A 13,172-nucleotide genomic window follows, 5' to 3' on the forward strand; every position below is an offset into this window, starting at 1 on the left:
AGGAGGCTTATCCCATGGTAGTTGGCGCAGATTGTGGATTGAGTAGAGTACACTTAAATTCCAAACGTCGGGCATGCTTTCGTCTAGCCATATTCTACAAAGAAGCTGATGCATGTTCCTTTGAAAAAATATCCGAGACAATAACTCTAGAATATAAGAAATTTTATGAATTTTAATGGAACTCCGAAACTTCGAACTTATGGAACGGTGTTAACTTTCCAAAAGGCAATACTTTGAAAAAGAAAAATGTTGAAAAGTGGCGCCACAAACAGCTGATTAAATATATCATGCAAATTTCGAAATAACAAGTAGTATGAACACCATTTATTCTAAGACTTCCTTGAAAATTTATGAAAACCAAATGCGGCAATTCAAATGTCTGTATATAAAATCCTTATTTCATAAATGATATTTAACGAGGCCTGAGCTTAAATTAAATATGATTGAATGTGATGTGTATGAAATATATATATATATGTATATTACTCCAATGTGTATTTAATTTAATATCAAGACTATTTTTATACTCATAAGCATATCTCTATTTTTATTAATAATTTGCGTTGGTTTTAAAAATCATTCATTACTTTCGCCGAATTAGTATTGTTGTACTCACAAACTGAAGAGTTTGAAGCAGAAATATTGAAAACCCATGCAGGAAGATAGAGAAAGAGAGTGGGAGAGGAAATTCTAAGTAAGCATATGAGACTAAAGAAATTGCTTTCTGTGGCGATGTTTTTAAGCGCTGCCACATGTAATTTTATTTAATTGAAGGCAATATTATGTATTAGGGGAAACTTTTTTTCTATATGCCGATTTTTCAATGGCTTTTGTATTTGAAACTAAGCTCTGTGAAAGCACACCAAATCTCATTCGGGGAGTCGTTAGCTTATTGTATTATAACAGGTGTCTGTTTTAGGCGTGTGGTTATCAACTCATTTTCCGTTTTTTCTCGGAGGAGGTCTTTTTGACAGCCGTTACATGAATTATATCCAATTCGGTTTGTCATTATATAATGAACGGACTTATTCCGTAACAACGATTACAAATCGTTCAGATTATTTCTAAAAAAATATAATGGTTTGGTTCGCGCGACTCATCGCCTGCTGCGATTAATATTCAGTCGACATAATTGCCGTAAAGTTTTTTTAAAACAAATCTCAATTAATTTTACTTCTGGTACCCTTTTTTGAATGATTTGCTGCTGATCTCGAAGGAGGTCTCTTGTTTTGCAACAGTTGTTCAGGAAGTGCTCTCTGGATACTGTAGCAGGTTAAACTCCTACTTATCCAGAATAGACCCCGACATATCCAATATATGTCCTGCATGCAATGAGTCTCCGCATGACACTGGCCACCTCTTTGCATGCCCTGCCAACCCCACTCATCTAACACCACTTTCCATTTGGTTTGGTTTTGGGGATTGATATACCGTTAAAAAAACAACAGAAAGTGCTGTCATGTCACACTGACTTCTTGAGGTCCTACATTTTCATAGTTCGTATTGTCGAAGAATTTGAGTTCTTCTACCTACAAGATAACCGTAAAGATATATTCTTTGTAATAACTTCGACGTTCTTTAGGTGTTTTATAAGTAGGATCTAATGTATATTATTGCCGCATGGTTTCTTAAGAATTTGGTCAGTCTGCAGTCTGAGCCACAATGATTCGTTTATCTGCTCTCGTTTATCTCAACTGCCAGCGAAGTATTCTATCTCCAGAGAGAAATCTAGTCTTCTTCACTAGTTCCTTTACTGGAAAATTGTTTGATTTTTATTTATTTATTTATTTTTTCTTTTTTTTTTGATTTGCTAAATAGCTCAGAAATTGATATGGCAACATTTTCACAAGACTCTCTTACTCGTTCCTCGTCAATGTCATTACGTGCCATGCTATATACGCTCTCCGCCGTAAGCTTCGTACATCCATTAGCCACTTCGTGTACGAACCGTAAAATTTTTACACATTACTCAGTTGGTATATTAAGGATAGCGAAAAGCTTCCAACGAATCAGTCGAGTTTGAAACTTACACTCAAGTGGAGTTGCGATTACGAGTTGTTGGCTCGTACTCAAACGTACAGTAGTTGCTTGTGTAGTGTAGTTTCTTTGCTAGTAAAAAAAAAATCTTTAATATTTTACAGTTATACAAAATTACATATTTACACACACAAATACATGCATATCTTTAAAGTAGTAGTAGTTTGAAGTAAAGAAACCGTTATTTTAAAGCAACGAAACAGGAAGTTGCGGTTATTATTGTTGTTATTGCAATTGTGGTGTTTATGTTGAAGTGCAGTGCTGAAAGAGTGATTTTGTGTTGAAATGAAATTAGCCGAATTTTTCAGTTACAGTTAGCATTTTAACCGAAAAGAAGCAAACATTTTTTCTGTCTGTCTCTTTCTGCTTTGATGTGCACATATTTCTGGTCACAAGCTGTAGTCGTGGTGGAAATCGTAAAAAGTGTAATAAAAAATTAAAGACAGGAAAGACATAACATACAAAAATAACAGCAAAGCAGTTCAAGACAAGTAAAATGTGTGTTTGGTTGTGTATAGAGGGGTTGAGGGGCTGGCGAGCATGAATAATAATGTCTGTCTTCACCGCTTTGAGGCATAACTCGTTGAAAAGCAGATAAATAAACAGACACAGAAATTACAGTTATACAACTGTTGACGCATTCAAACGTGCTGGGGGGAAGGGGGAGTGGCAGGAAAACGTTGGGCATAAAAAATATTGCCATGTATTTTTAAAAGCAAATTGAAGTAATGTCTCTGGGGAAGCGTCTTATTAATGACGAAAATAAGTAAGAAAGAGCTGAGTTTCGGCGGTTGTGATGTTGATTTGTCCGGAAAAGATTTGCGATGAATAATAATAATGAAATATTTGAAAATTATTGTCCAAGTTTTTCTGACCCCTCTTTGGCTTATATCACAAAAAATAAAAAAAAAATTGCTTTGAGTTAACTTGTCGAAGTGAGACTGCTTGAATCCAAAAAAATATCACAGTTGAGTATTTTAGTCCCAAGATATCTGAAAACGTCTAAAGTCACTTTGACATAGAACAAAGTAAGATCGCTGTGAGGTTTTAGTGTTTAAAAAATTATTTCTTTGCAATGCCTGTTGTAGACTCTGCCTGGTACTTGGAATCCGGTCACAGATCAGAAGGGTTTTGAGCGATGCAGTTATGCTCACTTTATGATGATCGCTCGATGTTTTGTTTTGATAGAGATCTCCGACTTCATTAAACTAGAGAAGCGAGTTCGAACGAAGTGGGGAATAATTAATGCCAACTCAGCGTATACAGCCTTGTTGTAGTCCCAGGCGTGTTACGAATCCTTCATCTAGTTGTCACTCCGTCCGATGCAAATACGGTATATCTACATTATAAATTTTATCTTTTCTATTTCACTCACAACTAGTAAATTCAGCTACAAATTCCATACCTTTTTCGCAACCCGGATATAAGGATCTGTTTACTATTCTGGTAAATGTAAATAAGTTTACTTTTACGTGGACCAAATTATTTAAATGTCAGCAGTTCTTGATGACATTTATACTGCTTTTCTGAGAAAATAAGGCGATTGTGCCAACCTATCTCATATGAGCTGAAAATTAGGCAAAACTATGGCCACTCATCTTCTTAACTGTATTAACTTAAGAATAGTGTTTGCTATTTAATGGTTTTGTATTTGATAATTGACGCATATTTATATATTTTTTTCCAAATAAACATTATCTTTAATTTAATCATTAACTCTGAATATTTACCCCCAGAAATACAGCTTAAATATATCATTTTTTTATGGTCAGCACATGCTTCTGTTATTTGGATGCCTTACTAATGCCATTAGCGCCTAAATGTATGGCACATTTGTGCCATGCACTTTTCTGAAATTAAAATATATAGCGCCAGCTAGTTAGCGTTGCCATCTGTTCAAGCGAAATCGTTTTCTCATAATTGCGCGCCATTAAAACACCACCAATCATTGGTTAATTAGCTCTACGCTTCTCTACAACACTGTTTGACTTTGTGGGCATACTTTTAGTAGCGCGTGTAGAGACCACTTTGTGTGCACACATAAATAATACCGCGGAGCTCATAAATTCAGCAGTGCGTTATTGCGAAATGGCAGTGGCCGCTAAAAAAAGATAGCAACGTGTGCCGTTTGACCGCCTGGAAGGCAATTCAATAAATCATTGCCTACTTTTTGGCGCGCTACCAAATAAATCTTCAGCTACGCACGCAGTTTAACAATCTATTTTGATTGTTTTCTGATGTTATGAACAGTTATTAACTACATGCGTTTTAGTGGTCACAGATTAAAGAAATTTAATGCGCTTCTAGTGAAAATTTACTGAGTTCAGAAAGTGGCGTGGAAGAAAATATAAATCTCAAAGCCATTGCGTATTTAATGAAAAGTTGTAAAATTGAAATTGATAATGAAATGAAGAACACGCTGTTTATTATGTATTACTGTTAGTGGGTTTCAGAATTTTCGATTTAGCTCTTAACATTTTGAAATGAGATCTGATTTTAAAAGGTTAATTTCAACTTATCTAATAACTAATAGCTGCTGTATCAGGCGATTTTTTGATACCTCCTCAAATTCTGATATTTTCTTTAATTGCATATGCGCCTAAAAATATGTTATATTTGTAAAACCTGTGAGGAAAAAGTTTGCTTACATTTAGGCAGACTGAAATATGTTCGGCGTTCATCAAAGTTCGTGTTTTTTTCAATTCTCAATAATTATGTTGCATATCGTCACCTAAAATGCAAAGCAACGTATCATCCTTTTAAGAAAGATATGGTAGTAACATATTTTTATGGTGAATCTTAGAAAAGAAAAAATAATGATTTTGGCTCTATGGTTTATCCATTGAATCGCTTTTATTCTTAAATGGCATGTTACTAATCTAGAACTTAAATCGTGCGAACTTAAAATATTAGTTTGGATCTTCCTAAACTCAAATTGTGCTAAGACCTGAGATAATCTTCTACGAGTGAGCTCTTTTATATAGTAGCATATGTCAGCAGTCTATATCAACAAGAGAAAACGTAAACTTGAGCTATAATTTTCTTCCCAAATAAAAAGTTTCCATATAAGCATACAAGCACATTCATAGTGGTCTGATCTTAACAATTTTTTCGGGGATTGTACCGTTGCTTGGAATATTTAATCGGTGCCAAATTTCGTGAAGAAATCTCCTCAAGTAAAAAAGTTATATAAATTGTAGTGGTGAGATATCGATGGTTACGACAGGCACTTCTTTGTGGAGAAAAGGACATGTGCAACACTTCAGATCGATATCTCAAAATCTGAAGGCATATATATAGACAGATCTTGAAGATATATATACACTGTCCATTTGGTTAAATTGACTAGACTTGTCACCCTGTTGGATCTTTGAAGCCAAGCCAAACGACTCAAAATTATTCGATAGCAGCAAAGCGCGGTGTCAGCCGAATTCCACATGATTTACTGTACAACGTGGGTCAACTTCATTCATTTGAATAAGGCCCTCATAATATTTTCGTTATAACTCAAATTACTTGCAACACTGGGTTTATTCATGAACTCATTTGACTAACGCAGCAAAATAATTTTTGGAACTTGACACACGTTCCTGGGATTTTTAAATGACCTGAAGCAGTGCTTTTGTCGCATCCTCTATACATCTTTGCTATTGCTGTTGTTGCGGTATTTAGCATTTAAACTGCCGCTTGGCGTTTGTAAAGAATTTTGATTTGCAATTTTTAACAACATTATGCTGTCGCTGTCCCGCTTAAATTGCAATTTTTTATTATAAATGTTAACCGTAAATTGGTGTATCGTTACAAGCAGCACAGCACCGCTTGCATGGCAAAAGTGTGCCAAAATTGGGTTTGTGGCATTTGTGGCATTCTCTTTGTGCTCCGTTTGCGTACCTTTTGCTTTGAAGCCATTATTTCACAGCCTTTCGTGTATGTGTGCGTGTGTGAGCATGTATGGCTCCATTTGCGCCCCAGTCTATGGCGTGTGAATTTATGGGTTCTGAGTTGTCCTTGATTTGGCGCTGGCAAGCTTTGCTGCTTGCCTTTCGATTCGTCTCAGTCTTTTCTATTTCGCCCGCCATTCACACACACGCACACAAACACATACACGTAGGTTGGAGTTGACTGCAACTGTTGCTATGCGAACCTTCGTGGTCCTTTTGTTTGCTCACCTGCGCTCCAACTCAACTCGACATAACTCATTTGAATTTCAAAATTCTATTTTACTGTTTACACTGTGAATTGCCTTTATTGTTGTTGTTGTTGTTTTGCTATGTTATGGCTTTGTTTGCCGTCGGCTCAGTAGCGATTTTCATTTCCATTTTGATTTTGTTTTCGTTTACTTTACTTCGAGTTCTGCCAATAGTCGCTGATAGCGCGAGATGTAACGGTATCTGTTTCCATTTCCCATCTCTGCTTTGTGTTGTTGTCATTATTGTTGTGGTGCTGTGTTTATTTTCATAGCGCTGGTTGTTGTTGTTGTTGTTGTTGTTGGACATTTGCATTTGCGTAAATAATTTATGGCATTGAAAATACTGCTAAGGCGTTAAGTTTCTGCGGATTTACCGTTACGTCTTTGCCCTGCTGCAAATCCGCCGCTCGCTAATTTATGTACTCTAGCGGCGTCGCTATTGACGTTCTAACTCGCATTACTGTACAATTTGTGCTGAGTCAGCGCGAATTAATTAAATCAAAAGACCAGAGCTTAAGGTGATGGCATCTAGAAGTTTTAGGAACATTTTCGAAGTTTAGAAATATGCAAATATCGAATTAATTTTGACTTTATTAAGAAGAATATTTGCTTGAAATTGATTCTTAAGTTCAAATAAATGAATTAATTCATATTTATTTACCGATTATTTCTTCGTTACGAAAAATATGTGAATAAAACAAAATCAAGTTTTTTCGAATAGTTAAATAGTCTCTATACTATCTCAAAGTAACAAGGAACATCGATAACGCCACTTAAGTCTGGAAAGGAATCCTTACAAAGCCTCAGTAATTTTTTTCCATCCCAAAAAAAACGAATCATATGAAACTTATTTACCGGATCTTTGAAGACATATTCTACATTTATTGCTTTCTTTTTTCTTCCTTTTCTGGTATGAAGATTTGAAGTATCTCCGCTTTAAACTTTATAATGATTACCTTACATTCTTATAAATCGTGTTAAAAATATTATTTGGTTTAATTTTAAGGAAATTTTCTTCAATTAAGTTGTCAACCTAGTATAAATATCTCAATGAACTCGCACTACTTCCTCATCTTAAAAGTGAATCTATGTAGTTTTACTATTATGTACAGTGTGACGGTTAAGACTAGCAGTCTTTGTTTGCTCTTAAATTATTTGATTTAAGTCCGGTTTTCGAATCTTCTACAAAATAATAAATAACAATAGCATTAGGGAAGTTTATCTTTATGTCAGCAGTTTTGGTAAAATACCTAACAAAAACATCCCATAAGAGAAATCGAGTAGTTTTTTTTAGCACTTATGGTCATTGAAAACTTCCTGAGTACAGTGTACGAGTTGTCGCAAAGTGGTCTCGCCAGCAAAATAAAACGAAGATGGGTTTATTTTCTAGAAGATACAAAATCACAGTATCACCGCTGCCGCAAATGGGAAACATCCGTCTGCAACCGGCGGATACAGTGAAATGTCATCGATTGACTTACTATATAGAGTCTATAGAGGGTCAAGTCCATTCTGTTGTATGAAGTATTTATGTGATGGAGAGCTCCAGAAAAACTTGATACCGTTCAACGGGTGGCGTTCAGCATCATGTGTGGTGAACTGAGGTTCTCTCCAACCATAGCACTTAACGCTATGGTACTTAACCATAAACTTCTTTATGGGGCAGTGAGATTATTTACATATTAGTAAAATAGTCAAATGTAGTTGTGGGATGGTTGGTGGAAAGGTTTATTGTCAGGAGTTCTCTATCAATTCCCACTTCAGACTTCCCGACAAATGCGGTGCTTTCCAAGCTGAGGTTGCAGCCATTCAAGTAGCAGTAGGCTTACTGCTTCGGAGTGCGGCCTCCTTCAGAGAAGTGATCATCCATTCAGGGCCGCGATATTAGCTTTGAACTCACTAACAGTGCGCTTATAGTTGGTCAAGGAGTGCCAATACCATCTCTCTGTAATAAGACAGGTATCGGTGCCAGGCTACAGCGGAATTGCAAGTAAATTTAAAGCTGATAAGCTAGCAAGGAAATACATCCTGGAACCACTAGTAAAATGGGAGCGGGTCAGTGCTCCTTCGCCAGCGCTGGTCCACCGTGCGCTCTGGCAAAAGCCTTTTGAGTGCTCTTAATAATGATGGGAAGGTTTTCCGCTTCCAATTTTGTTGTTATTGGAAAGAAAAATTCATAACATAGTATCTACTATTTAATTCTGAAATCTGTTTTTCATGCATTTTATAACAAGCTTCTGAACATTATTCTAGTATACCTTTGGTAATTTTTGAAAATTGAGGTATACAAAAAAATTGCTCGATACCGCTTTTCTAAGGAACTTAATTTAATATAAGAAACGAAATATATTTTTTCAACAATAAGGAAATAATCGGATACTAAAACCTGAAGACCTTCCTACTAAAATTAGGAACTCTTATTTGTGTGCTTATATAAGTATAAATGTAAAAATGTAATGTAAGTAAAACGGAAGCAAAATTAATATAGAAATCATTGCTATTTTTGCAGACCCTAATGAGTCCGTACGTTCAAGAATAAAACAGACCAAATCACAGTGGGTTAAAGTTGCGATTATTTGGTATTTTCTATTGTTCAAACTATGTAGGGGTTTTCGTACCATATGATACATATTTTGTAATGTGAATTCGGGAAAACCAACAGGTTAAGAGTGCGTACATATTCTGAGTTGTTACCAAACGTAATCTTTGGTAAGTTCTTCACTAGTGTAAGGTCTAACGATTGTACGAAATCATGCGTTTTTTTGTTTGAACACTCACATGTTCTTTATAAAAGTAATTTGAGTCTTTTAACACTGGGGTTGTTTGATGACATAGTCTATAATCCTGGACGTCCTTAATCTTCCAAGGTGAAATATCCAAAGTAAATTGCACGATTGATCCATTTTATACCCGAACGCTTAACTTGAGCATGTTCACCGTAAAATTTCACCAAATTACTTTTGGCTGAGGTTTTCTTTGTAATAAATTAATGACAAAGAACATTAGCAAAAACAATTCTAAGCTTCTAATGAATGACTACTGGGAAAGGCGCACAAAGACAGTAGCTTTACAAGGAATGCTCGGGATATTGAAACAATAGTATAATAATTAAGTTATACCATCTTTTGGCAAATCGCATGAATGTTATTACGGACCCAATACATTTTAATCTTTGTCTCCGATTGGATTATTGGATTATCGACTTCGCCTAATAGCTTTGCTAATGAATAATACTTATAAGCAGTCCAAAGATATTTCCGAATAGAACAATACTAAAATGTTAGAGATCTTTACTACTACATTTGCCGCAGACTACCTACCACTAATATGAGCTTTGTTTGAAGAATTGTATTTAACAACCCTGTGTACTGCTTTCATAATGGTCGACAGAATTACTCACTAGTCAACAAATGGTCGAATCGAAGTCTAGTGCATGACTATGGCTTAACTCAGAGATATTTAAACCTTTTGACAAACAGGCTTGGGAAAAAATTTACCCGTCTTCTTGAGGATTCTGTAGTTTCTTATGACAATTTCTTCTTGCTATTTGATCACAGTAGTAAATAGAGAGACATTTACTTCAAGTGCAGAGGAGTCACACAACTCTGAAATAACTACCCTGGCGTATACGAGCCAGATCCACTCTGAAATTAGCATTACATATATATTTGCTACCGAAAGGATGAAAAAAAAAATGAACAAGCCGAATTCAAAAGCACAGCGAATACTTAGTACTTATTTTTTATTCCTCAGGGTTGAACACCGTGAAAAGTGTTATTGGTTATGTGCCCATTCACTCATTTTCAAAAGAAGCAATGAAGATTTCGTTAAAATTGCACACAAAAAATTGTTGCGTTGTCAAAGTTTATTTGTCTGCTCACTCTCTCTCTCTATGTGTGTAAATAGGTATACACATGTATGCAAGTTTTTGAGTGTATCACCAGTGGAGTCGTGCATGATTGCCTAAACACAATCAGTACTCTCAGTGTGGCTGGGTCTAAGCATTTGTTGACACTTCTTCAAATCAGCCATTCGCGCCAGTGTAGACTTTTAGTCAAGCAGTCAATTAATATGGGCAAACTATATAACTATATATAATAAGGCTATCAGCCGAAAGTGGATAAAAGCACAACTGCCTAAAGCAATAAGCTGGCTAACTCATTTAGGTGAGTTTGGTTGTTAGATTGGCTGTCCAAAGGTGGCGAGAGAAAAGGCTTACAGTAAGAAAGGTCAAACCGGCTGATTATGTGGCTGCGCAAATACACCAACAACAGCAATACCAAGCTTAAATAGGGTTGTATTATATGATTTTTTGTTTTTCGCTTTGAAAAGTTTGTGTTAGTTTCCGGCTTAGGAACCACATGTTCGGCTAAGCTTTATAGATGCGTATCCTTTGCAGCCATACGTAATATCTTAATATGTATTCAAAGCATGAAAAGGTCGTTAAAACTTTATGCCCCACTAAGTGTTTGGAGTATATAATACGAAAACACACAGACAGCGCACGTAACGGTGAATGGAAGTGTTCCACAAGTTCAGTGGCTAAAAATGATCACGTTTATCGCTTGATATACTTTACCATACACATGTTTTGGCTTATCTGGGCAGCGGAATAAAACTTTTAAATAATTAAAGCATTTTTCGCTCAGAGCAAGTAACGTTATATACAACAATAACACAACAACATGCACATAACTACATGACTAAGTGCAAGGCCACTACTTTAAGCTTGTGTTTGTATATATGGCTTGAGGCAGAAACAGTAAATGCTGCAGAGCAGCAGGAAAAATATAGAAAACATATAGTCACACACACACACACATTCATTTCACAACCAACATATGTTCGCATGTGTGTGGGTCTCGGCTCATAAATATTTGTCTATTCCGCTGGTTAGTGGTGGTTTTCATGTTTGGCGCTTTGTTGTTGTTGTTACGACATTGCTTTTTAGTCCAAACATTAAATAAATGAAGAGATAAAGATATTAACACATACACACATGTACACACACCGTTGCGGCTATTGAGCATAGCTTTTGGGTTTTTCCTTTGAAAGCAACAGCAGCTGCTATATTTTCGGCAAGCAAGCCCTGCTAGATGTTTATGTTTGGTGGTGTTTTTGTGTTTTTTTTAAGGAGCGCAGGGTGTGCAGGTCGAGGGGCTTTGTGGGGCGGGTTTAATTAAATTAAAATAAAGGATGAGAAATTAGATGTTGGACCTACTAATTGAAATACGAAGCAGTGACTAAGCGCTGCTTAGCATATTTTTCCGTATAAAACTTAATTGGAAAAAATCTCATAAACATTTTGCTCTCGCAAATTTAATTAAATTTAAATTTTTTCATATTTTTCAACATTCTTATGTCGATTGACTCTTAAATTGAAAACTTCGTTCCATTAGCTCGTGTGCTATAGAGACTTGAGACTCCTTTGTCTAATATTGGGCTGTCAAAAAAGTCTTGCGGTATTTTCGCTAGTTGGCGCTGAAAGCGCGTAGTTCTAGTTTTATTCGTCGCACCGGGTCATGCTATACCTTTTTGGAAAGCTCATTTCACGCGCTAACACGTGTTTGATTGATTGTCGTTTCTTTAAAGTCGTTCGTGAGTTATAGCGTCGCAAACATGGAGCAAAATAAGGAGAAAATACGGCATACTTTACAGTACTACTACGATAAAGGCAAAAATGCATCTCAAGCCGCCAATAAAATTTGTGCAGTTTATGGACCCGATACAGTTTCCATTTCCACCGCACAACGATGGTTTCAACGTTTTCGTTCTGGTGTAGAGGTGGTCGAAGATGCGCTAAGCTCCGGAAGGCCTGTCGTCGAAAATTGCGATAAAATCGCTGAATTGGTCGAAAGAGACAAGCATAGTAGCAGCCGTAGCATCGGTCAAGAGCTGGGCATGAGTCATTAAAAATTCATTTCAATTTCAATAAAAAAAAATCAATAAAAATACCGCAAGACTTTTTTGACAAACCAATATCTCTTCACTAATAGTCCTACCTTATCTAATATCTCTTCACTAATAGTCCTACCCGATTTAGTATGATTTCTTAGTCTCAAGCTATTTAGCACAGTAATAATGTGATGAAAAAGCAGGGGCGCATCCAGGGGTTTGTTATGAAAAATTACTCTTATGTGAATGCGAACTTTTTAATAACAGTTAGTGATGAAAATATATATGTGTAACCATTCTGTAACGTAAACTCTAATATTGTTTCAATATAAGTGTTTGATAACCAATATATAACCATTTTATAACCAAAACTCAAATTTCGTTTCAATATTAGTGGATTCTATTACATCGTTTTTTCTTCGCCTGTAAACTTATGAAAAGAGATGTTACGTTATTTTGCATTTTAGGTGACGATCTGTACTTTTACTGTTATTTTCCCGATATATAGAAATATTTTATTTACTAGAGATGGCTAGTACTAAACATTTTTTTGAATAGAGTAGTTAAATATATTTTTGACGATTTTCGAATATATTTTTGGAAATTTTATAAAGAATATGAAAAATTGCGAGAAAAATTTTATGGTTAATGGTTTCTGAGGACAATTACTTAACTGAACTGCTTCAATTGTAGGCTTTTTACCTTTAGCATATGGCTTTATGAAATGCTCTACGGAAATAAACGAAATTAAAAGACGGATTTTATTTTCACCGGCTTAAAAGGAGGCGTGATCTTAAACCCAAAATTTTTCGACTTAAGAAACTAAAGCAGCGAATTTAAATGTACATTAAGAGTCTCCTAAATTAGAGTGGAAAACTGTGAGCTGGTACCATAATAACTTTCTATATAAATTTGATTTATTTTCTCGACTTTGCGCTTAAGAGGGAGGTTTGTAAAGAATATGCAGAATTGGTTTCTAAAACAATTAGGCATACTAGTATTAAATACATCTGACACACGGGCTGTTTCTTGCGGAGAGAAGAACGCGTGC

General features: G+C 35.7%; 1 protein-coding gene across 1 annotated transcript in view; it reads left to right on the forward strand.

Moving 5' to 3' along the window:
- Window positions 1-1,973: 1,973 nt before the first annotated feature.
- The window catches only part of LOC105228572 (IDLSRF-like peptide), a 150,761-nt gene continuing 139,562 nt past the window's right edge, over window positions 1,974-13,172 (forward strand). Inside the window, exon 1 of the mRNA XM_049447476.1 lies at window positions 1,974-2,112. The gene's annotated coding sequence lies outside the window, so the exon portion shown is untranslated. The remainder of the gene's footprint in view (window positions 2,113-13,172) is intronic.

Source organism: Bactrocera dorsalis, chromosome 2, assembly GCF_023373825.1.
Source record: "Bactrocera dorsalis isolate Fly_Bdor chromosome 2, ASM2337382v1, whole genome shotgun sequence".
Lineage (NCBI taxonomy): Eukaryota > Metazoa > Arthropoda > Insecta > Diptera > Tephritidae > Bactrocera > Bactrocera dorsalis.